This window comes from Stegodyphus dumicola, chromosome 7 (genome assembly GCF_044657685.1).
Source record: "Stegodyphus dumicola isolate Sdum_Otavi_A_Nest chromosome 7, ASM4465768v1".
Taxonomy (NCBI): Eukaryota; Metazoa; Arthropoda; class Arachnida; order Araneae; family Eresidae; genus Stegodyphus; species Stegodyphus dumicola.
The window spans coordinates 150,173,235-150,200,221 of record NC_140774.1 but is presented as its reverse complement, the minus strand read 5'-3'; the positions used below and the strand labels follow the sequence as shown (position 1 = coordinate 150,200,221).

The 26,987-nt window shown below is 34.8% G+C and overlaps 1 long non-coding RNA gene and 1 other non-coding gene across 2 annotated transcripts in view; both read left to right on the top strand.

The window, feature by feature from the left end:
* Positions 1-26,987, top strand: part of LOC146996547 (uncharacterized) — a 195,642-nt gene that overhangs the window by 128,343 nt on the left and 40,312 nt on the right. The window contains exon 2 of the long non-coding RNA XR_015042211.1: positions 1,938-2,174. This is a non-coding gene — a long non-coding RNA (uncharacterized LOC146996547). The remainder of the gene's footprint in view (positions 1-1,937; positions 2,175-26,987) is intronic.
* On the top strand, positions 4,989-5,061 carry TRNAS-UGA (transfer RNA serine (anticodon UGA)). The gene has a single exon. It is a non-coding gene; the product is annotated as a tRNA-Ser (tRNA).

Sequence of the window (26,987 nt, the reverse complement as noted above, 5' to 3'; positions counted from 1 at the left end):
AGTTTGAGTGCGATATGCGATCCATATCTCTCTCACGCGCAGAGCTGCCTCGATTCGATCGTTCGAGTTTCTTGATCGGCGCGAAATCGTTCCGGCCCACCGGGCATCTGCCCGGTCGCCCTCCAGCCCTATCCGCCACTGCACACACACATATATATATGTATGCAAAGCTACCTTGGTCATCCGGAAATAACAATGAAACATTTCATTTAAAAATTAGCCATTCGAACTTTTCAAACTTGAGGTATCAGAAGGAAAAAAAGTATATTTTGTTTAATATAATAAAAAAAAAAAAAAAAAAAAAATACTTTGGTATGTATTAATTGAAGCTATCAGTAAAATATATTAAAATCTGTTAAAATTAATCCAAACTGATATATTTTTTAAATTTTCTTTCAATTATGAGATTTGTGAAAAATATTCTTCCTTCGGGCCTGTTTCTCGGTAACAGAAATATAAATAAAATATAAGAAAGAAAGGGGTTTGTTCCTTCTTTTATATCATTCAATTTTTAATCGAAAATAAACTGCCTTCATTTAAAAAAGGGAAAAAATAAAGATCGTATTCTTTATAGTGCAAGGATTATTATAGTGCACTAACAATTTAAAGTTTGAGTTTAGACCTTTCCTGTAACCCTTCATTCTCCTAGTTGTCAGTGCCAGAATAGTTAAATGTTGTAGCGCGCGGGAACGAATGCAAATTTTCTACTTTGAAGGAAGTAGTTAAAAGCCGAGTTTCGGTAGGAGAAAGGGAGAGTTAGGCTCTAGCTGCCGTCTCTACCGTAGGTACGTTTGCTTATTGCTGGTTCAAGTGGCTTAAGTGCATTTATCTGCTGCCACTAACTTCAAAGGGGGTTTAAGTTATGGGATCTCGCTGAGCCCTGTAGTCTAAGTCTATCATTTGTTAATATCTTCAGATTTTAGTTTAATTACGTGATTTTCAGTTACTTCCAAGCAGAGGCGAAGTCTGTTAGCGTCGAGTTGACGCATTGTAAATTTTAAAGAGTTAATAAAGGGTACTTTAATCCTTCTCCTGTGTAGTTTCCTGCTACTCCAGTTTCAGATAGAAGTTAATCCGCCTGGACTCTACAACAGGTAAGCAACATTGTGAGGACTGGCTATACGCGCAAAAGATAAATTGCAGATCTTGCGTTTCTTTCGGTGGCAACATTTTCTAAAACGCATGGATGATAAATTCTACTTACAGATCTTTTCTGTTTACCATCCAGCACTTTCCGAAGTATGTTGAGTCTACAGGTTTTATTTTGTATGAACGTGATTTTACATATTGACATGTAAAATACTAATAATAAGTGCTCGTAAGTTCATGTATCCAAAGTTTAATCTTAACAATTCTTAGAAAAAGAAGAGTTCTTTTAATTTATCTATTTGTTTTGGATAATGACATGATCTAACATGCTGCCCCTTTGCCTCCAAAAGAGTTAGTTGCTGTTATCTAGTACTTCTGGTCCTTTTCACAATCTTCCGTGCAATTTATTGCACAAGTATGATCCGCTTTGACTCTTTTCGTAAGAAACTATTGCCTCCTTTCAGATAAACTACATTCTTTGTTATCTTTTTCTTAAAACAAGATATCAAAGAACATTTCCAGAGCTAATTTCAGGATTACTGAAAGTTTCTTGCGTAGAAGTTCCTGCTAGAGACTTTGCAGAAAACATTTCACTTCTTCTTTTTGCTTACTTGCAAAGTATAACCCCCACACCAAGTTATCAAATTTCTACCTAGATTTAAACTATTTTGTGTTTTTAAACCTTCGACTGAGATACTTTTCCAAAATTGCCCAAGTGTTTTTCTTGATTAAACCCAAAACAAAACTGCATTACTAAAATTTTAGTACGAAACCCCTTAAAAATATGATAATTAGTATTTCAAATATCTTTATAGTAGTATTACATTGTATTTTCTTCTTCCTTCCAGCATGCCTCCGTGATGTAACCGTGACACACTCGGCGCGGATCAAGAGTTCCAGTTTCGAGTCCATGGCGAGGGCACTGTTCATTTTTCACATCCGCAGCATTCAAAAACCTAATGACTCTACAGTGACGTCGGATCAACAATAATTCGTCACCACCAGGACTTGACGACTGAGGCCTCTAAAGTCGTGGGGTTCCGCTCTTTATCTAACAGCTAAATGTATCTGAACCTTGTGAACAGGTAAGCATATAATCGCTTTAGTTCATGAACAGAGACGTAAACTCGAGAAGGGTTAATTACCCTTTATTTTTCAAAATAAGAATTGAACATGTGGCTCCTTTCTCAGGGCGTACAGCAAAGCCTCCACTTCGGCTTGAACTCGAAGAAATAAGAAATCAAACTTAACTAATGCTTAACTGAAAAGATATAGACGAATCTATCAAGATTCTAAGGAGTTCCTCTGAGTACCAAATAAGCTGGCAAGACGACCTGAAATACGACCGAGTATATCAATAGCTTAGAGAAAGACGTAGCCAAAAGACAAACGCGCGCTAGTCAGAAACTCTGAGGCTCTCTAACGAAGTCAGTGGAACTTCGACTTAAATACCACTCTTACTCATTTGCATTAACCGCGATTCTAAAAAAACTTTCTGGTAGGAAATTGTAAGATGAAATTAGGAGGGATAGGAAAGTAGCTTTAACTAAAGATAACTGTTAAAAGCTTAGGATAAACCTTACAAAGTATTTTCTTCCTCCTTCCAGCATGCTTTCGTGGTGTAGCAGTAGTACACTCGAGGTGTAGGTTCGAGTACCGAAGAGGCCGCTTTTCATTTTTCATGTATGCAGCATTCGAAAAACTTACCTACAGTATCTATAATGCAGCAATATTTTGATTTTCAATGTAATTTTAACAAGCTCTATCATAAAAACACCCGAGGAGGGGAGAAGAGACAGGAAAAGAATTGAGAACATGTACAAGTAGTGCACTGAATCACTGATTTTGTGTCGACACTCTCGGTAATTTTATTTTCTCAAGAAATCTTCTGGATGGTAATATAAATTTAATTAACAGCTGTCCAAACTAACTATCGGAGATAGTAGTAATGTACTAAATGAAATTTTTATAAACATATTTGTGTCAAATTACTCCACTTACTGTTGCAAAATTACTAATATTTTGATGATATAACATGTGCGTAAGGATTATTTGAAGTGAAGAACGTTGTTGTTGGTGTATTTAATTATGGCAAAGCACACTAGGGCTATCTGCCTAAGGGGAGGGATGTCTTCGTGGAAGACTTTCTAAGGGAAACTGGCTCGTATACACGTTACACATGGGGAAAACCACGAAAACACCCATGCAGCCAGCCCGTTCGCGGGATTCGAACCTCGGACCGAACTACCAGTGTTCAGCGACATTACCGCTCGGCCGCTGGTGAACAAGTGAAGAAAATTAATAATAATAATTATAAAAAACCTATCAGAAATCTTTACAGTAGATGCCGCTTGACGTGATCGTGGTTAATGTTATCATTCGGATATTAATACTGAATTGCAGAAGTCCCGTTCGTTTATATAGGAAAACATGGAAATACGTAGCTTATTGTGATCAACAGTTCAGTTAATATGATCAAACTATTACAGGATAAATATTTTAAAGCAAAGTCGCAAAATAAGGTCGAAATAGATTAGAAAAATTGCCAAGTAAGAAATTCATCAGCCAAACAACATGGTTTCGATTTCTTAAACCATTTAAAATTAAGCATAAAAAGATGGATAACTATAAGTCTTGAAGGAGGTCTCATGCATATAGGTCTCTCTTCTTCAGGAGCAAGAGAAATTCTGCAGATCCTCTTCCTTTCTTCTTGCTCCTAAAGTAATCTATGAAAATACATAAAGTTGCTTTCTTAACCTAGTATTAATTTTAAATTGCTATGTTCTCTTTTAACATAGGATAACTGTCCAAATATTAGGAGTATCAGCATCAGCCAAATAGTTTCCAAAAAAGTTATAAACAGGCTCAAAAATGAACTTTTGCATTAAAGACGTAGTGAACACTTCATGAACAAATTAATCAAAATGCTGTAAAAATGTCTATTTATTTCTTTTTTGGTTACATTTATCTTAAATAAGTTGAACTGTATTACTATTTTGTACTATGGCATTTTTTTTCTCATCGTTCACTGTTATCATTCTGTAATGTTATAAAATAGTTATAACAAATGTGATCATATTAGGTAAGGCTTACTGTAATGCTTCTTATTAAAAAGTATCATTATGTGTATGTGAAAAAATGACTGACTTCTGTACTAGAATCAGCAACGCAGAGGAATCTGCACAACTATAAATTATGATTCGCAAGTGAAAATTCTTTCAGCTCATTAAGGTAAGGGGCATAACTAATGAAGCAAGCTGCAATGATGATGATATTCAAATAATGATAAAACAGCTGCAGTCTTTCCCTCTGAAAATGAACACGTTTGTAGCTCCAAAATTGAGCTGTAAAACCATTCATCAGAGAGAATTTGAAATGTATTAGAATAATTGAACATAATTCATGTACTCGCAGTAGGGAAAATAGTAAAAAAAAAAAAAAAAAAATCCATGCTATTATTATCATACAGTATTTGCTACACCATAAAATTTCGAAAATAACTGTAAGCATACGAATTAAATATGTGCAATAAAATTACGAAAACATTAAAAAAGTACATCGGTATTTACTATAAGCATGTAAAATTAAATATTTCATGCTAGCGTGAGAAGAAACTTATGTTTTGGATTAAACTGTTTTTATCAATATTGACGCATTTTAATGATGTACCAAATGCCATAATATGCAGTTATTTCATAAATGTATACAAGATGTAACAGAACTGCCTATTTTTCACCTCTCTTGCTTCAAAATAACCTAATGTCCCTACAGTGGCGAACGAAATAAAAGATGGTGTATCATGATTCTTCACCACCAGGATTTGGCGATTGTTGCTTCTAAAACCCCAGTCGCCCTTTAAAAGGGGGAGTATACAAGGTACTTCTCCGCCTTCTTAGCATGCCTTCGTGGTGTAGTGGTCAACACGCTCGACGTGAATTCGAGAGGTCCGTGGTTCGAGTCTCGGCGAGGGCATTGCTCATTTTTCACATCTCCGGCTTATAAAATATCCCAATGAGTCTACAATGTAAACCGCGTATTTACAAAACATTTACAGAGGCAAAGTTTTCAGAGGCAAAGTTTTGTAAACTTTGCCTTTACAATGCTGCTGAGGGGCTTTTCACAAAATTCTTCATATTATTTTATGAAACTTTGCTTTTGTAATTATAAATTTTCAATCAATATTTAAGGAAATAATTGCCATAGAAACTGTTTTCGAAATTCCTATTTAACTTTAAAGCACAAATGCCATATTCATTAAAAATGCTTGCAATGAACAAGACGGACACAAAAAGTTTATATGAACACTTTAGCTACACTCATGTCCATAAATTAAGGATAATTCGGAGTCACGTGGAAATCAAACTCTAAAATAAATATATCACCTGTAAAATCACTACACACATCTTCAAGAATCATATGCCAATTTCAGGAAGTAACCAGATGACACCGATGGTACGTCACAATGACGAGAGTGTAAGAGAGTGATATATAAGGAACACAGGCAAAGAAGTAAAATTGTTCGCAGGCGTTTTATAAGCGTTTTAGTGCAATAACCGAATAGTTATGACACAAAGGACGCATTTGGATGATTTTTTTCGTCGTAGAATTATCGGCCGTCTGATATGTGGGCGTACCCAACTGGAAGTCTCAGACGAACTTGGAATTGCCCAGAGTGTCATCTCCAGGCTTTGGCAACGATTCCAAGATGATGGTAATGTGAGTAGACGTTATAGCACAAGTCGCCTCAGAGTTACAACGCCGAATGAGGGCCGGTATTTGGCAGTTACTGCCAAAAGAAACAGGCGGAGCACAGCCTCAGACCTGTATCGTCAGCTCTCTTCAGCCACTGGTACGACAATTTCAAGGCAGACCGTCTACAGACGCTTAGGGCAGATTGGTCTATATGCTCGTAGACCTGTCAGATGCGTTCCACTTACTGCAACTCACTGTCTCCTGCGGTTAGCCTGGAGTAGAGAGCATGCATTGTAGACACCGCAACAGTGGGCTTGTGTGATGTTTTCCGACGAGTCCAGGTTTAGCTTGCAGTCTGATTCTCGCCCGACGTTCATATGGAGAGCTCCAGATACCCGTTACCACCAAGAAAACATCATTGAAGGACACCGTTACGGTGGTGCAGGAGTGCTCGTTTGGGGTGGAATTATTCTGGGTTCCAGAACTGACCTGCATGTTCAAATTGGAACCATGACAAGCCAAATCTATCGGAACGTCATTCTGGAAGAACATGTACGTTTGTTTCGGGGCGCCATGGGCGCACAATTTGTGTTTATGGATGGCAACGCCCGTCCTTACCGTGCAAGCATCGTAAGCGAATGCCTTCAATCGGAGGATATCACCCGTATGGACTAGCCAGCATTCTCACCGGACTTGAATCCAGTAGAGCACGTGTGAGACATATTTGGCCGACGATTTGCAGCCCATCAACCTCCTCCTACATGTCTACCGGAACTTCGAAGAGCACTGCTTTTTGATTGGTGTAATATTCCCCAAGATGCGATCGATAATTTGATACTCAGCATGCCTAGGCGTTGTACGGACTGTATTGCATCGTCTGGAAGACATACAATGCATTAACAATCATACCAACCATGTAATATTGGTTTTTGTAAATACGTTTTTTTTTTTTTTTTTTTTTTTTTTTTTGTAATTTAATCTAGGGAGACAAAATCGCTAATTTTTTTAATAATATCAAACATATAGCATCTTTTTTTGGTCTTTACCTTTTGTTTAATAAATAAGCTTTACAAATAAGTCAAATTTGTTTAGCTTCTAACTCTTCCTTTGCCTGATTTTGCATTATCCTTAATTTATGGACATGAGTGTAGTTCAATGCTATTCCTTTTCGATTTGTTTCAATCTTTAGGCGAAAAGTTATTCATATATCAATCTTTTGACCAAGAAATACGTAGACAAAAGCAGTATATATGTATTTTTAAAGAAAACCAGAATCCTTGATTAAAACGACTGTTATATTTGTTAAGAACCTGACTAACTGTTACAGACTGGTATTACTAACTGCTTCACAGACTGGATCTGCTTAAAACGTCTGTTATATTTAACTGCTTAAACGTCTGTTATAGGACCGGACTAACTGTTACAGACTGGTATTACTAACTGCTGGCCCAAACTGGCACTGCTATTGCAACAAACTGGAATTAACTACTGTTACAGACTTGTTTGTTAGATCAAGAAAACTATTATACTTTTGCAGGACCTAACCAACTGATATTAATAATTAACTAACTAATAACGCAATTAACTTGCTGTAGGTTTCAGTGGCAAGCACACGGTAAAAAATCTGTGCTCAATTTTGACGTTAAAAAATAAATAAATAAACCAAAACTTGAAGAAATCTGATGATGAGATTTCTTAAGTAAAACAATAAATAAATAATCTAAACAGATAAAAAAATTTAAAATAAAACTACTACCTTATGTAAATATTTTTATGTAACATTTTCTTAAAAGCATATATAAATGAAAACAAATCTTTAATTAAAGGAGGATCTTATTCTGAGCGCAATAAAAGCTAATGTAAAGTAGCGAAGAAGCAGAATAATAAGTAAGGTAAAGAAATTGAATAAAAATTTGTTTGAGATTATGTTACAGATAAGTTAAAAATGAAACTGTATAAAAAAAGAAAATTTTCAAAGGAGAAAAGCAAGTTCAACCAGCTAGCTTAATAAAGTCCTCCAGCTAGAAGTGAAACAAAAGCAATTAAAAAAGCTAAGACAGCCTGCGAAAAATAAACATAAGAATAAATTTCAGAGAAAAATCAGATTTCATGTAAAAAAGAAGGGGGGGGCGGAGGAGAAAGTATAATTTTCTGGTTAAAGTTTTTTTATCAAGATACCGAGGTTGATCAAGCAAGCGCAAGGTTTAATTAGAGTATATGCCGATGGGTGTAAAAATTAAAATATCATAATACTACACATCAATGGAAGATTAAGCTATGAATGAAAATATATGGAATTAGAATATGACTTAACATTAAGATTATTGCACTTACGATTAAATTTCCTATTTCCATTTTTTTTTTAAATTTTAGCTTATTTAATTACAGATCAAAGAATTAATTAATGAATTAAAAATATTAAAAAGAAAATCTAAAAGGTTTCAGATTTTAAGTTATGGCCAAAAGGGCGTTTTTTTAACATTGTGTGTGTTACTTTTATTTATTAAATATCATGTTTTTCGCACTTAAACCATAAAATTCAGTTCAAGAGCAATATCGCAAAAGAATTTAAATTGAGCATATCTTTAGAATTTCCGATACACAGTCTCACGCGCTGGGGATAAAAATGTTTTTTCTGTACGACGTTGCCATTGCTCGCTTTGAAATCTTTTAGTTTTTTAATTAAAAATTCGTTAAAGGTTTACAAAATATGAAATCGATAATAAAACAAATTCCAAATTTCAAATTTGGGCTTTCACATGCCCATATTCGCAGTAGGATTGCGTCATTCAAAATTTGATGGCTCTGAGTACCGTTGTTTTGTCACGATGCGAGAAACATACATACATTTATGCAAATTCTTCATTATTTAATTTCTTCAAATATAATACAGGGAGATAATATTTCCTTAAGGATGTCTTATGGAGGTCCTTTTAAGGGAAACTGGCTCGTATTCACGAACGCCCATGCAGCCTGTTCTCCGGGACTCGAACCCCGGACTCATTATGCCTTTAGTTAATCTGCATTTAATAGTTGTAGAATTATCAATAATTTAAAACTTGTTTAAGTGGTACTAAGCATAAAGAAGCAGCCGTTTGTTTACATTTGAAACTTCGTAGAATAGTGAATTAAGTCAGTCTGTGCACCGAAAAGCCTGTCTTCCTGCCCGCTGGCCGATTGCTTGTTTTTGCGTAGAAACCCTAATTTTAATTGTAAAATTCGTTTTTTTAAACTTATTTAACGGTATTCGGTGTTTTATGTTTTTCTGTATTTTATTATATTTAAATGAAAATGTTTTCAGTTTTTATGTATTTTTCACTTGCCGCGAAGAGAGAACTGAATTAATTGAATGAGAAGTATATTTCTAATGAAATTCGAAGAAATAGGTTTAAATGAAATTCGAAGAAATAAGTTTAAATAAAATGCAGCAAATATGTGTATAATTTAATAACCTTAATGTTCGCAGGGCATTCCTCCCTGAACTTCCAGTGTGAAATTTTAAATTAGATCAAAAAAGCAACCTCAGGGTTAATTTGGCTTAGATGTTTTAGAAAAAAAATTCTTCGGAGGTCTTTTGTTTCTGAAATCTTGAAAAAGATGAACCTGAAGATGAGGTGATCCTTTCAAAATCGATTGAGTTATTGGAAATTAAAGGCAAACTAAGATTTTTTTTTTTTTGAATAATTTTAAGTGGTTGACTAAAACCGATGCCAAAATTTTTAATGATTACTCGGCAACATTTTTCTTTAACTTGGTAATTTTTATAATACATTTTAAACTTACATAGCGATTTTACTTCAGTTTAAATCATTTATTCTATAATATTTAGATAATATTAACCAAATTGCTCAAAACAAAAATCGATATATTTTCCATGTTTTCGTGGAAAATTCGATAACAATATCCGAATGATAACTTTAAACGTGATCACATTAAGTGGCATGTACTATAATTCCTTTAGAAATACAATTTCAAATATCAGCTGCTTAAATAAATGTAACTATTTTTGAGGAATTATATACATTCAACAAATATCTTTTGATTCATCGTCTTTAAATAACTAAAAAAGTGTTTTTTTTTAAATAAAATTTGAAAGCTTTCAGATTTTACATTACGACCAAACAGGAATTTTTTAACGTTTTGTGAGTTGCCGTCATTTATTAAATAGCATGTTCTTCGCACTTAAAGCACAAAATCCAGTTCAAAGCAATATCGCAAAGTAATTTTAAAATGAGTATATCTTTAGAATTTCTGATACACAGTCTCGCGCGCTGGAGATAAAAAAGTTGGTACTATTCCGTTTTGAGGACCGTAAAAAATTGCAGCGAAAATGTATACGCAAAAGCACCGAATCTAGCAAACGCGCCCATTTAACAGCGCGCCAAATCTAGCGTACGCGCTGATTTCAGATTGCGTAAGTTTATATAGTTCTATATTTCTTAAGACGCTATTGAAATACTAGTTTAATTTTTAAATCCTTTTTTAATATCCTATGGATTTAACAATTTGGGAATTGCCCACGACGAAAAGTCGGCAATAGAATTTTGGGTAAAGTGCAGAATCACCCACTGTTTGACGCGTTTTTAAGAATTGCACATACTCGGTATCCATGTGCACATCGACCTATTTTCACTTAAAAAAAAAAAAAAAAAAATCCCAGAATTGCACAAAAATGGCACTGTGCACACCCTTGACTTTATCTATGTACACATCGACCTATTTTCACTTAAAATGTAAAAGAAAATTGGCAAACATTCAATTGTTTTTAACCCTTGTAAAAAGCGGCAAACAAATAAGTGAGCGATTCTATATATATTTATTATATAGAATCGCTCGAAAATATTTTCAAAGAAAAGGCATCATTCATTATAGAAAATTACGTTTGAACAACCAACGAGATGAAATTATGCTTTAGCGATAAGTCGGTAGCGAAATAGCGATGCAGGCATCCATTCAGTTATGTTTAGCAATTTTTATATAAATTATAATAATGATCTGAAATAGTTATTTACTCTTATGCTTCCATTCAGTCATGTTTAGTATTTTTCATATAAATTATAATAATAAAAAAGTATTATATGAAATTAACCTTTCATCTAAATTAAAACATCAATCTTAGATAGTTATTTACTATTATACTTCCTTTCTTTCCGCAATTATTAGAGTTGCCGTAATTATGTTTGGCAGCATTGGCATCAACAATAGTTTGGCGATTTTTTACGGCCCTCGAAACCGAATAGTACCGAATTTTCTAAATGAGAATACTCTCTTCGTACAATACTTACTTCATTCAAATTGCTATATTATATTATATATTTAGTTACTTTGCAGTAATTTTCTATTAATAATTGTTTTCCCTTTGGTACAATAAATAAGAAATTTACATAACTGTGGCCCGATAAGCTTATAATGCTTTGCCAAAATTCTTCGCAGATCCTTTAACGGACTTTTTCCCTTCCTGCTTCTTTTTTCCTTTTTAAGTATTATAGATTTAAAAGTAACAACTTTTGGTTATTTTTTATCCTTCTAATCATATAGGATTTGGATCTAATTCATGAGTTCATGGTAACCAAGACGTAGTAAGCGCCCCTTGTTCGCTTCGAAAGACCCTTGAACGGTTAAGCGTTAAAAATTGCTGAACACTGTTAGTTCGGTTCGTGGTTCGAATCCCCGCAAACGGGCTAGTTGCATGGGCCCGTTTTGGAGGTTTTGGACGAAGGCATCTCTTCCCTTAGACGGATAGCCCTCGAGTGCTCTGCCATAATCAAAATAAACCGAAACTTGCTTGCTTAAGTTATTTACTATTATACTTCCTTTCTTGCCGCAATTATTTTTGGCAGCATTGGCATCAACAATAGTTTTTTACGGACCTCGAAACCGAATAGTACCAAAAAGTTTTTTTTCGTACAATGTTGCTATTGCTCGCTTTGAAATCGTTGAGTTTGTTAATCAAAAATACGTTCAAGTTTTACAAAATATGAAATAAATAATAAAACAAATTCCAAATGTGGGCTTCCAGCTGCCCATATTCGGGTGGAAACGTATGTTATTCAAAATGTGATGGCTCTAGGTACCGTCGTTTTATCACAATGTGAGAAATATACATACATGCAGATCCTTCATTATTTAATTTCTTTAAATATAATACAGGGCTGTAATATTTGGTGGGAACAGTTTGAAAAGCGAAACGTCATTTATCGTGAATTAAAGCAGAATGCCAAAAGGAAAAGTTCTTCTAGGCTAACACCCTTTGATCTAATAACTGTTTTATACCGATAAATATAAGTCTGTTTTACATCAAATGCGAAAAGACTAGAAGAAGAAACATTAAATCAGTATAAGTAGTATTTAATACCGAAACTGAAGGCGTGAGTAGTCAGAAAGTACTGAAAATTTTTCTTAATTAATAAAATAAATTGTTTAGAATCAGCCAAAAGTAAAGAAATTCTTACTTTAATAATGCAAAGACAAGAAAAGGTCACCTAAAATGAAACATGCTAATCAAATTAATTGAAAAGTTACAACCAAATAGAATACTTAATGTATTGTCTTATTTCTTTAATATCTTATATTGCTCAAAGCCATTCTGAATTTTAGAAATTCTTGCAAAGGGTCTTCACGATTTTATGCGTTATTTAATTTTTATTTTAGAGTAGCGGGATTAGGTCAAATATAAAATAATTATTAATTTAAAATAATTTTTAAATCCTTTGATTAAATTTGTGTTAAATTTTGGTTTAGTTAATTTAAGAGGTATTATAATTTATGTATTAATCATTTACCGCCTCGAAGAAAACTTCGCGTCTTCGATTATAAATTCCCCATCTTTAAACCTTTTTCTCTGTTATTAATTAGAATCATTTTCCAGTCCATCGAAACATAGTTGCAGTCCCTGTAAGGGATTTTTTTCCCTTTCCATTTATTAAAGTCTCTTGAAAATAATTAACTTTCTTTCAATTAACTGAAAGACTTTTATAAATTAGTTTTTTTTTTTTTTTTTGATTTATTTAAAGCCGCTCAAAAAAATATGAGCTGCAGTGTTAAATAAGCTGGATGGATACACATGTGTGCACCGCTTACACTTTTAATGTAATTCTTTTGATTTAAAAAATGCCAGGTTGCGCATGTACGTACGAAATATCATTCATATTGTTACTTTTTTTTCTTTTCTGACACTAGTTGTTGCGTTATTTTCTTCCTTCACGTTCGTACGGGGTTTGTGTGGATTTGGAGTGAAAAACGACGACACTTGATGAAATATCGAAACACACTTTATTTGCCAGTATTGTCATGACAGCTCCAAAACACGTTTTACAGTCTTCGATGAACTACTATAAATACGCTGACACGATCAGCGACACAGCCTTCAGGTTATCAGGCTGTCACGGTGGAAACAGCTCCACTGCAAAGCACCATAGTACAGCTTCCGACTCTGCTTAATCGTTCTCGAAACTCCACGTACTCTCGAGACTCTCCACGCTACAACTCGCGGTTCACTCGACGACACACAGAGCACGGCTCCCGACTCTTCGGTTCAGTCGTTCCTGGAGCCCAACACGCTCTCTCGACGATGCACTAACCGCGATAAACTAAGAGACTTCGGTGCACTTGACGACCCACCCGGCACTCGGTGCCCGGCTGTCAACTCAATCGACTCCGCAGGGATTGACTCGCTAGACGAGACACCAACTCGATACTATCTAACTCGCACTCTAGACGAAGCACACACACACTAACTGACTGCGGACCAGCAGGGTTTATATAGCTTTCGGCTTGTGTTCGAGAACATTCTGGGATAAACCGGTAAGAATTCGTTCCAGAAGGTTCTCCATTCGTCCATTGTATACCGCCGATCTTGTCGCCAAATGGGCGATTTCTCGCCAAATGTGGCAACCCTAAAACTGCTTTGTGGGGAAGGCATCTTACTGCGCCTGTACATTTCGTAGCAATACCACGAAATATCCAAATATTCGTAAATAGGCTTCACTTAAAAAAGAGCTTAAGTACATTAAAAAATTTATTTATTGGATAGTACTAATTAATTTCATTTTACTCTAATTATAGAGTTTTAGAGCCCTTAAAATCTGGGCCCTAGGCTCGAGCTTTACAGACATAGGCAGTAATTAGTGTTTGTATCATAGTATCCTGAAAATCTTGTAAAGTTCCAACCTTAAAGTTACAGCTATGTGTGTGGATTCTTGAGAACTGGTGAGCGAATAATCGCTTTAGCTCAGGAAACAGAAACGTAAACTCAAGGGTTAATTACCCTTTATTGCTCAAAATAAAGATTAAGAGATGGCCTTTTCTCAGGAAGTACAGAAAAGCCTCCACTTGGGCTTGAACTCAAGAGTACTAAGAAAATCAAACTTAACTAATGCTTAGCTAAAATGATATAGCCAAAGCTATCAAAATTCTACAGGAGCTGGCCCCTAAATGCTAACTAAACGGCGAAGCTATCAAGGGCCTGAAATACGGCCGAGCGAAGACAGAGTGTAGCCAAAAGGCGAACGCGCGCTAGTCAGAATCCCTGGCTCTCTAACGAAGTCTGTGGAACTTCGACTTGAGTACTGCTCTTCCTTCATTTGCATTTAACCGCGATTCTAAAAACACACTATGGCAGAAAATTTGTAAGCTGAAATTAGAAGGGATAGGAAAGAAGCTTTAACTAAAGATAACAGTTCAAAACGTAAGACAAACCTTACAATATAAGTTCTGAAAATTAGTCAATCATAACATTCTGAAATGCAAAGTCTTTTATTGTGAAAACTAACTAGTTCTCGCATCTGATCTTCTTTGCAATATAGTTATACCTTTGCAATGAAACTAGTAACAGAAACAGAAATAAGTAAAGTAGATTTTCAACAGAAAAGTAGCAGCTCTTTCAAGAGAAAATAACGTTTAGTTTGAGATTACACAGCTCATAGAATAAGCATAACGTCTACACAAAATGAAAAGCTTGCTCAGAAACTTAATCGTAAGTCTGTGAATAATTCAATCGAAGAAGTAGAAAGGCCTCCACTTATTGACTTAAGAAAACGTGAAGTGACAGACATTGGATAAAGAAAAAGCAATCGAGGAAAACTGTATTAGTGATATTACAGTCGCTGTATATGGAGGGAAGGAAAGGAAGGATTCTCAGCTGTTACACAAACGCATTTCTTCATGCAGTCATCCAAGCATTTCAGACGGGCTTTCACGTATTTGGGTCACTAAGCGGAATATCAAAATCAGTGCTGACAAATCCATCGCTATGCTTTTAGCCTTTAAAAGGAATTTTAGCTTTAGCCTAGTGAATTATGTCAAAGTGTAATGGTACGGTACTGTGACATTACATGTGAAATATAAAATCAAACAGAAATTTTCCTCACAGATATTATCCAACATTTTGGTTTCTATAGTGTAGCCTCTGATTTGTTCTGGTATTTTGAATAAACATTTGCAAAATGCGAGGAGAAATTACTCTTCTCCTCGAATGACAGGATAGTTGGTTAGTCAAATGTTCGTCAAATACGCTAAACCTCTTAGTCATTAAAGGCATCTCATCATTTCCGTCCCAGTTTTGATGGAGAACATTTGGAAGACAGATCTGAGGTACACTTATCACTAAATCTGTCGAGAAGTTTGATAGTATTATAATGTATTTCTCCCGCCTTTCTAGCATGCCTTCGTGGTGTAGTGGTCTGCTAGCTGGGCGCGTATTCCAGAGGTCTGTGGTTTGATTCCCAGCGAAGGCGTTGCTTATTTTTCAACTTGCCTGCTTCCAAAAAATACCTAATGTTTCTACAGTGGCACCCGAACTAAACGGGTGGTGGATGATGATTCTCCCCCCCCCACAGGATTTGGCGATTGGGTCCCCTAAAAAAAAACCCAGTCGCCCTTTAAAGGGGGAGAGTATATAAGGTATTTCTCCTGCCTTCTTAGCATGTATTCGTGGTGTGCACGCTGGGCGCGTATTCCAGAGGTCCGTGGTTCGATCCCCGGCGAATTCGTTGCTTGTTTTCCGGCTTGCCTGCTTTCAAAAATATCTAATGTCTCTACATTATTTAAAGTGCCCCTTTGCCCTACGCACAACATACTTAAACACTCAAGCCACAACTTTACGGCAGCCAGCAGAGACAATTACTACGCGGAGGAGTACAGTTGGGGGAGACTTGAAACTGATCTATTTAAAAGTGCAAGAAATGTGTGAAAGCTTTCAAATTTTATATTACGCCCAAAGGGGCTTTTTTAACGTTTTATGTGTTACCGATATTTATTAAACATCATGTTCTTCGCACTTAAACCATAAGATTCATTTCAACAGCAATATCACAAAATATTTAATAAAAGCATATCTTTAGGATTTCCGATACACAGTCTCGCGCGCTGGAGATAAAAAATGTTCCTTTTTCTTTGTACAGTGTTTCCAATGTTCGCTTTGATATCGTTGAGCTTGTTAATCAAAATTTCTTTAAAGTTTTACAAAATATGAAATAGATAATAAAACAAATTCCAAATTTGGGCTTCCAGGTGACCGTATTCGAGTGGAGCAATACGTTATTCAGAATTTGATGTCTGTAGGTACCGTTGTTTTCTTCACATTGCGAGAAACAATATACACTCATGCAGATTCTTCATTATTTAATTTCTTTAAATATAGTGCTGGGCTCTAATATTTGGTAGCAACAGTTTGAAAAGTGAAACGCCGTTTTTCAGTGGACGACGCACAATGCCAAAACGAAATTAATAGCCGAAAACTGCCCCTTTGGGCTAATAAGCAAAGTCTGTTCTCAAACAGAATCAAAAGTCTATCGGGGCGGATTTAAAAGCATGTGACAGCAGCATGTTACTCATGCAAAAAATTAGACTACATGATATGTTACTCTTACAAAAAGCACAAAACAGCATAGTTCCCTATTTCTGTTCCATATGCAGCCTTTTACTATTTGAAGAATGTTGTTGAAACGCAACACCATATTATTATTATCAAAAGCTAAAGCAACACGATAGTGATTAATATGACGTCATCATTCATATTTTCTTTAAAATGAAAGATAAATAATATACAATTCATCATGAACGTAAAGATATGCCATTAGCCATAATATTCTCTGTTTCTGGTTTAAGTAGAGACAAGATATGAAATATTTATAAAAACATCTGTAGGCAATAAATCGCAGTCATGAAGTTTTACATCTGGAAAGTACTTCGCCTTTGCGATACCGCTAAAGCACTAAGATGACTGCTCGCAATTCGCCTGCAGTGAAATTAGATTTAACCTTTCAAATCAATGAAATATTTCCAAATGAATAAGTCAGGAGTTCCCAAGGCTTTATTTCACGGAGAGACAAGAGTTGAACGCTCTGCCATAGTTTTCATTAATTATACTATAGAGACATTAGTTATTTTTTTTAAGCAGGAGATGGGCAAAATGTGCAATGCCAGGACTCGAACCTGGACCTCTGAAATACGCGCCGAGCGCGATACCGTTACACTACGAAGGCACGTAGCAAGGAGAGATGAAATAGGCTTATATACACCCCCTTTTAAAAGGGGACTGGGTATTAGGGGACCCAAATCCTGGTGGTGAAGAATCATCATCCACCACCTATTTTAGTTCGAGCGCCAGTGTAGAGACATTAGGATTTTTTTGGAAGCAGGGGATATGAAGAATGAGCAATGCCTTAGCCGTTACTCGGACCTGGACCTCTCGAATACGCGCCGAGTGTGCTACAGTTACACCACGAAGGCATGCAGGAAGGAGGTAGAAAATACCTTATAAATACACTCATTAATTTTTATTCTAGTTCTTAAAATAACAGTTCAATATTTGTTCAATATTTATATTTTATTTGTTCATTTATTCCGTTTAAATTATATATTTAACATTATCCTTTTAATCTAAAAGTAATTCTTGATCTCAATTTCGTTTTTTAAGGCGCCATTTTATTCTATCACTTAGTTCTTTAAATTTGCAGTGATTCTGTGTTATTCAGTCAAATTTGTAGTCGATTATTCTCATACTTTCTTTGCATCTGTTACTTCTTGTCACAAAATTGCTATGTTTAGCTTCGCAGCACCGGCATCAGTTGGCGTTTCTTTTTTCCGTTCACGACCATCAATGTCAAACTCAGGAACTCGAAGGAAGGTCTTGCACAGATATGAAAAAAAATATGATATTGACACCGCATGATTTTTTGGTACGGCCAGTAAATTATACACAATTTTTGATGAATTTCATTTAAACTGATTTTCTCGAATTTCATTAGATAAATATTTGTCATTCAATTAATTCAGTTACCCACTACGCGGCAAGGCAAAAATACATAAAAACTCAAAACATCTTCATTAAAAAAATTGAAAAATATAGAAAAACATAAAACAGCAAATACAATTAAAACAGTTAAAAAACAATTTTTTCAATTAAAATTGGAGTTTCTGCGCAAAAACAAGCAATTCGCCCAGCAGGCAAAAAGGCAGACTTTTCGGTGCGCAAAGCTGAACGTTTACTTTTAATCCCACTCGGCAAAAAGACACTGAAGGTGAAGAAACTGGCGTAATTCACTATTCTGCCAAGTTTCAAATGTAAATAAACATGGCTGCCATGGCAAAAAAAATTAAGTTTAGCCGCACTGAAACAACTTTTAAATTGTTGACAATTCTGCAATTATTGCATGAAGGCATGAAAATCGGAACATATGAGCAACATAATTCAATTACTTTTAAAGCAGAAAATTAACAATTTACCAACATATAAGAATAAAAAATTTGGTTTCACCGAGCTGAGTAACAGAGGGAGTATATCTATATATATATATATATACATATAAACTCACTCTTTTACTCGTTATATACCACTGCTTATCTCCTTTGAGAAGTTAGTAGAATTTTAGTTGAATGAAGTAACTTATATAAGCATTTAAAAATTAAACTTGAAAATTTTTGAAAATGAAACATCAAGTATAAATCATAAAAAACTGAAAATCGAAACTTTTAAAAAATGAAAACGTAATCAACAAACCAAGTAATTATCGTCATTGATCGAAAACTGGTTAACATTTCAATGGGAATAAACCAATCCCCGATCAATTAACAATAATTAAGAAATGTGAAGGTGTTTCGTCTTTTACCCAAGTAAGAATTATGATGCCAAACTGGTATTAGAAAAGTTGAAATATATATATTGATTTAGATATTAAGCGAGATGAATTGATGTTAATGTACTATATGGAATTGATTATAAATGTGGCAGTTCCATTAAGGTTATAAATTTTATTAATATCGTGGGATATTGTTGTTAGAGTGAGTAGTAGTAATATTTTCTTTCTTCAGTAAAGTGTCCCCCGACACCTTCGCTTTTAATCATGTTAATTCAAAGTAATCTTTATAACCATAAGAAATAGAATGCAGTTTTAGCAAAAATTTATTAAATATAAAAGTTGAAAAAATATTATTTACAGAAGATAATAAGATACAATAAAATGTACAAAAGGAAATGTACATAATATACATAAATGTCCAGAAGATGAATTAATTAACTTACGTGCTCGTGAGTGTTAAATTGAGACATGTCTTGGTATCTAGAATAGAATTTGGAATTCGAACCTCGAACCAGGATAGAAAGAGTAGGAGGGACGAGAATGAGTTAGCGTCAGTCGGGAATTTTATAATCATAGATATATATATACTATATACTATGTATATATAATTTTGGTGCGGCAGAATGCAGTCAAAAAGTTATATGCACAACTACATTTTGTAGCAGCCTCATATACAAAACTTCAACGTTCTGAAGCTACTCGTTTTTGAGTTATTCGTAATACATACATAAGGACATATACGCACCGAAAAAAAAGGAAAATGGTTTTGGGGAAAAGATACCTTTATTCTGTCTGTATATATAGATGGTACACAAAAACGTCGTTCAGATGGCTTCGAGAGCTTAGATATTTAGAATTCCACGAGATAAAATCATCGAATGGAGACTGAAAATTCATACTATAAATGAAATAAACCAAATAGTACTATTGCAACAAATACCATGATTTCATAGTAAAAATGGAACAATACTGCAATATCAGACATTAAGAATAACATTTGGTCGATGTATGTGGGGTGTTTCCAAAGCTCGAAGAATTGAGCTTTAGTTCATTTGAGTTGTGATATTTATATAATAATTTGTTTTTATGCATTTTGTTCAATACGCATTTCTGTCATAATATAAATCGCTGAAAACGCCTAAAAGAAACACGTAAAATGGAAGCAGTAAGATTCGTTTTATGAGGGAAGGGGCGGCTTGATGTCGCACCCCTCCAAAAAAAAAAAAAAAAAAAAAAAAAAAAAAAAGAATCATAATGTGTAAAAAGCATCTGAAAGTGAATAATGTCGATACTAAAGAAAAATGCTAGTTATTCAGCAATTTCAAGTTTTTAAAAGACTTAGAATACAAGTAATACTTTTCTGCAATCTAAAGATGCAAAATAACATACATAATATTTCAACATGAGTTACAAAATAAGCAAAAACATTTTTCCAACATCAGGCTATAAATGCAGTACGAAGGGTGCAATAGGAAAGCGTTAAACATTCATCGCTATTCAAGGTAATTTTCAAGCTCCGAAACGACATTTACAAGACTTTCCTTCCTCTTCGCATAGCACTAAAACATCGAAGAAAATAAGCATTGGAAAGACGCCAGACAAAAATCAAAAATGCAAACGATATTTTAATGCAGATGGTACACAGTAAAATCTCAAATTTCGAAACTTCTTTAAACGTAATGTAAGAAGGCATTTCATTTGAAGAGATTTCTCTCCTGTGCCATAAACGACGACAGAAGAGTTTTGATGTTTTCTCTGCTGCCAAAAATAGAGAAGGAAAAATGTACACAATTCTGATTCCTCGGAATAGAAGCAAAAAAACATTTCATTTAAAATTTCTTCTTCTCGCCCCTTTATATATAGATTTTATAAGTTATTATGATTCATTTAATGAATTTAATTCTATCGATAATGAGTTTCTATTTGAATTAACAAATTAATTAGAAAAATTCGAAATTAATTTTCCCCTTAAATGACATTTCGGGGATATCAGTTTATGATTTAATAATGTACAATATTTTATAATTTATAATTTTTGTTACAACTAATACGCAAAAAGAATTTTCACGCAAGTAATTTATAAGCTTTCAGATGCTGGTAACAGAAAATCTGTTACTGATGTTATCAAGTAGTTTTATTACTTTAGAATCCCAATCTAATAATCTTACCAAGCATTCATTAAACTAGAAAAATATGTATTAAACTTTTAATTCATGCAAATAATGTTAAGAGTTGACAATGTGTCAGTACTAATTAACGAAAATTATTACGATGATTTATGCAATTCTGTTTAAGTATACAATTATGCATACTAACAAACTCTAATTTAGATTTTTATATTTATTTGCGACTATAAAGAAAATAACGGATATTTCAAGGTATAAAGTTTAGTAATCTTCTTTGGCATCATAAAGTGTAGCCAAACTTTAGATAGACTGGCAGCGAATTATCTCTAAATCTAAAATAACGACTGAAACTTGAGGAGGATGTAAATGTCTCTTTAATTAAAACTAAATAAGAACAGAAGGGACACTCGGTACTTATAACTCAGCCAACTACTTCTGGAAGGATAACTCAGAGTAACTGCAAGTCAAATTAAGTTACGGCAAAAAGTTTCTAATAGCCAAGGAGAATATTTCAGAGTTGAACAGGTTCATACACATGAATAAAACCAAATAAAGTTCTTATGTATTTTACGCGAGATCATCCCAGACGGATTATGTATATGTTCAGTGTTAAAACTTGGGTAAAATTAAAATTAATTTCATGATTTTTGAAAGCTTAAGTAAAAATGTGTTTGTTTTCACTAATCTCGTTTTCCTGAAATCAGACCACGAAATTCATCTTGGCAGATTGAGCCTGTCGTTTGCAAAAGCCTTGAACACCATAGGTGACACGACGACTTTGCTCAATTCTGCTCCCACATCTGAAGGAGACCACCCCGGGGAACGGGTTCGAGGTTCTCCCATCGCTCTCTCCTACCACGAACCTCGTCGAGAGTACTCCCCATACCTCACAGACACTATATAATTAAAACATCCAGACCTTCTCCGGGATTCGAACACGGGCTCTTCGGTACGGCAATCAAGGTCACTAACCACTATCCCGGTTGGGCGAGAGAATGTCTTTATTATATGTTTAATGAAATGAATGAAAATAGTTTGATTGTTTAATTTTTACTAATTCAGAAGTCAAACAACAAAAATCAGCGTTATATTTACAAAATTTTTTTCACAGGACTAGTTTCGATGGTCTTACCGAACCACCATCCTCAGCTGCAAAACCGCAAATGAACCAGATAGGAAATAATGATTAGATAAGATAAGAAAGCCTGGACAAGAATAAGCAAGTGGCGCCATCTGTTGGTGAAACCAGAACTAAAACATAATTTCTTTAAAGGCCGAAGGCAAATTTGGATTGGAATTAGGATCGTTAACTAGAACAGAAAGATTTTTATGAATGTGAAATGCCTCTAGAAAATCCAGTTCTCCAATGGAAGATGTTTTTTGAATAATTTTGGCAGCAGAAAAACTGAAAGTGTGGTTTTCGGACCAACAATGTTGAGCAACAAAGACTTCTGTGTTTCCTTTTTTCTAACATATGCCTCATGTTCCTTGACGCGAAATTTTAAGGCTCTCTTAGTTTGGCCAATGTAAATTAAACCACACTGGCAAGGAATCCTATAAATACCCCAGGAATTCATATCCGGAATGGCGTCCTTGAGTATGGAACTCGGAATTTTATTGATGGGAGAATAAACAACCCGAAAGTAAAATTTCTGCAAAATATGTGCAACTTTATAGCTAATTGATGGAAAGAAGGGAATGACAACAGAATTTTTATAATCTCCTAAAACAAGAGTGTGCCTTTTAGTGTGTTGAGATGAGAATTTTTTAACTGCTTGATTAATAATGTTGGGTGGAAAGCCCCTGTCAATAGCTATTGCTTTTAAATAATTTAGTTCTTCATCAAGGGCTAGTTTGGAGGAGCAAACTTGAAGAGCACGGAAAACATAGGAATAAAATGAAGCTAACTTTTGTTTAGTTGGATGACATGATTTAAAGTGTGGTGGAAGGCAAACCGATGAAGGTTTACGGTAAACCGTAGTACTGAAGTTGGATGTGTTACGTGTGACCAGAATGTCGAGAAACGGAAGAGAATTGCAAGTCTCAAGTTCAAAAGTGAACTGAATAGCAGGATCAATAGAATTCATTTTGAAAGAACTTTATTTAAATCATCTTTATTACCTTCAAACAGAGTAAAAGTATTGTCTACGTAGCGGAACCATGTCGGGAAGTTTAAAGTTTCAAACAATTTTGATTCATAATAATGCATGTAGATATCAGCCAGGATGGGACTGAGGGGGCTTCCCATGGCTAATCCCTCAGTTTGCTTGTAATATTTATTTTGGAAAACAAAATGTGTTTGTTTCAAACAGAGTTAGAGAGAGAAATTAGCTCATCAATTTCGATGCAAGAGAAATGAAATTCGCGAAGTCTGGTTTCTAGACATCTTAATACACCCTCCACTGGGACATTGGTGAATAATGATTTTACATCAAAAGAAACCATGAGTAAATTACTAAAAGAAATGTTTTTAACTTTTTTTACAAACTCTATTCAATTTTTTATGGTGTAAATGTTATTGTCTAATAGAGTTGAAAATCTAGAAACTAAATATTTAGCTAATGGATACGAGGCAGTACCTAAATTTGATACAATAGGGCGGAAAGGAATACCACTTTTATGAATTTTGGGAAGAGCATATAATCTGGCACAATTCGCAACAGATGGGATAAGTGAATGTTTTAAGTTGCCTGAAATGATTTGCGAAGATTTGATCGCAGTTTTTATTTTTGACAAGTCCGAAGGTGAAGGATCTTTAGGGATCGGATTATATGGTCCTTCGTTTAAGAGTTTAGTGACACCATCGATGTAAGTGTTCCTATCCATGACGACTATCTGGCCACCTTTTTCGGCCTTTGAAATAATAATATCCGGGTTAGAATGAATTTCACGCAATGTAGCTCTTTCTCTCGCAGTTACATTTGGTTTCAAACGTTTATTATTGAATTTCACATTATGAGCGATAAGATGCCTAATAATTTCTTTCTGTGAATCTGAAACTTTACTGAACTTGAAAGCTTTTTCGATAGGAGCCAAAATCTTTGGAATCGAGGGTTTACAGGTTTGTGAGAAGTTAAAATTATATTTTAGAATTCTCTCTTGTTCTTCTGAAAGACTAAAATTAGAAATATTAACTATTGGCTTAATGTTTACAATGGGAAGATTTTTTGAACTACTTGAACTGGAAGATTGTAAAAGAAATTTTTCGAATTTAACTGCAAGGGTGTTTTTATGACGTTTACCTGCATTCTCCATTCTAAACCAAGACTTTTGTTCAAGTTTTGTTTGCGATTCTCTTCCGTTTCTCGACATTCTGGTCACACGTAACACATCCAACTTCAGTACTACGATTTACCGTAAACCTTCATCGGTTTGCCTTCCACCACACTTTAAATCATGTCATCCGACTAAACAAAAGTTAGCTTCATTTTATTCCTATGTTTTCCGTGCTCTTCAAGTTTGCTCCTCCAAACTAGCCCTTGATGAAGAACTAAATTATTTAAAAGCAATAGCTATTGACAGGGGCTTTCCACCCAACATTATTAATAAAGCAGTTAAAAAATTCTCATCTCAACACACTAAAAGGCACACTCTTGTTTTAGGAGATTATAAAAATTCTGTTGTCATTCCCTTCTTTCCATCAATTAGCTATAAAGTTGCACATATTTTGCAGAAATTTAACTTTCGGGTTGTTTTTTCTCCCATCAATAAAATTCCGAGTTCCATACTCAAGGACCCCATTCCGGATATGAATTCCTGGGGTATTTATAGGATTCCTTGTCAGTGTGGTTTAATTTACATTGGCCAAACTAAGAGAGCCTTAAAATTTCGCGTCAAGGAACATGAGGCATATGTTAGAAAAAAGGAACCACAGAAGTCTTCTGTTGCTCAACATTGTTGGTCCGAAAACCACACTTTCAGTTTTTCTGCTGCCAAAATTATTCAAAAAACATCTTCCATTGGAGAACTGGATTTTCTAGAGGCATTTCACATTCATAAAAATCTTTCTGTTCTAGTTAACGATCCTAATTCCAATCCAAATTTGCCTTCGGCCTTTAAAGAAATTATGTTTTAGTTCTGGTTTCACCAACAGATGGCGCCACTTGCTTATTCTTGTCCAGGCTTTCTTATCTTATCTAATCATTATTTCCTATCTGGTTCATTTGCGGTTTTGCAGCTGAGGACGGTGGTTCGGTAAGACCATCGAAACTAGTCCTGTGAAAAAAATTTTGTAAATATAACGCTGATTTTTGTTGTTTGACTTCTGAATTAGTATTTAATCGGCGTGTTATTGTGTCTTAATTGTTTAATTTTTGTTTAAAATGGTGGGTTAATCTTCGGATTATAGTAACTTGGCGATTTTTCGGCGACTAACCCTGCTACAGCAACCTGCTGTTTTTTTTTTTGGGGGGGGGACGCCATTTTGTTTTCACAAAGTAAAGGCTTTTTTTTTTTTTTTTTTTTACTCAACATTTTTTCCAACAATTTGCTAGCCGAATTACGCTTATGCTAGAACTTTTATGGAATCATGACGAAGATTAGGTGCGAAATTGGGAGAAAGTGCAGAATCTCCCACTGCTTCGCGCATTTTTAAGAATTGCACATACGCGGTATCCATGTACACGTCGACCTATTTTCACTTAAAAAAATCCCAGAATTGCACAAAAATGGCATTGCGCACACGCTTGACTTTATCCATCATCGACCTATTTTCGCTTAAAAAGTCAAAGAAAATTGACAAAAATCCAATTCTTCTTCTTACTCTTGTAAAAAGCGCCAAACAAATAAGTGGGCGATTCTGCACTTTAGCAGCGAAATTGTTTCTGAGTGCTTATTAGCTAAAATCACAATCGGAATTTTCCGGAAAATGTCACATGACATGTCTCATGATCTTTCATTTCTCTGAGACAAAATAATCCGTGATTCGAATTGTGTACTTCTCAGATTATTGCTAAAGTCCTACCTAGTAACCTTTATAGCCTTACCAAAATGTAGCCAAACTACCTGTTACCATAATTCCAAAGATTAACAAAATAGTGTAGTATTTAATAGCTGTTAAATATTAAAATACAATTTAATTTTGCATTTGTTTTAAAAATGATTTTATTATGAATGATTATTTAAATAATTTTAATTCTATGCATGATGTAATCAGCTCCCTGATTGGTTACTGAATATTTGCCCATTACCGCGCCCTTTTACTGTGGCATAAATGCAATATTAAGCATTACATTACAATAATAAACAACATGAACAATAAATGCAGTAGATCAAACAAATCAAATGGTATCAAATACAAAATACAAATCAAATACTAAATAGTGTAAGAGCATGGTCCTTAAAGGACCATGCTCTTACACTATTTACAATTATTTACACTACGTACTATGCCCATAGTAATGAACTAACCTGTCGAAATGAACGACTTAAAGTTTAGAGTTCGAAGACTTATGGATCCGAACCACGACGTCATTTAGCCTGTTTAGGACTGTGTGCGGACCATCCCAAGGTGACTGTAATTCAGGCCTGACTTCTTTTCGTCGAATCGGGTTCCACAACCACACCTTGTCTCCTCTGTTGAATCTATGTCCAGTAGCTCTCGTGTTGTATCTGGTCTTCACTTTCTCCGTCACCAAGTTGACTCGCTTTCGTGCGGAACGGTGCATCTCTTCAAACCGGGCCCGGGCATCTTGGATGTATTCCTCAGGCGATGAAATCGCATCCGTAGGGCGACCAAACAGTCGGTCACAAGGCTGACGAAGGTCTCGACCGAAGAGCATTTGTGATGAGGAATAGTTGGTAGTCTTGTGTTTCTTTTCGACCCTAGTATGATTTCGGCAAGTTCCCGAGTTGGGTCTTTCGGACAAGGCGTCGGCATTTCCAGGTGAGGATCGCTTCTGAGGATGGATAGTCATGTCTTCATATCCTGAAAGCAGTTTGTTGTTTTTGAAGTCTAAGGGAAAATTGTATTTCCTTAAAAAGTCCAGTCCGAGTATGCATG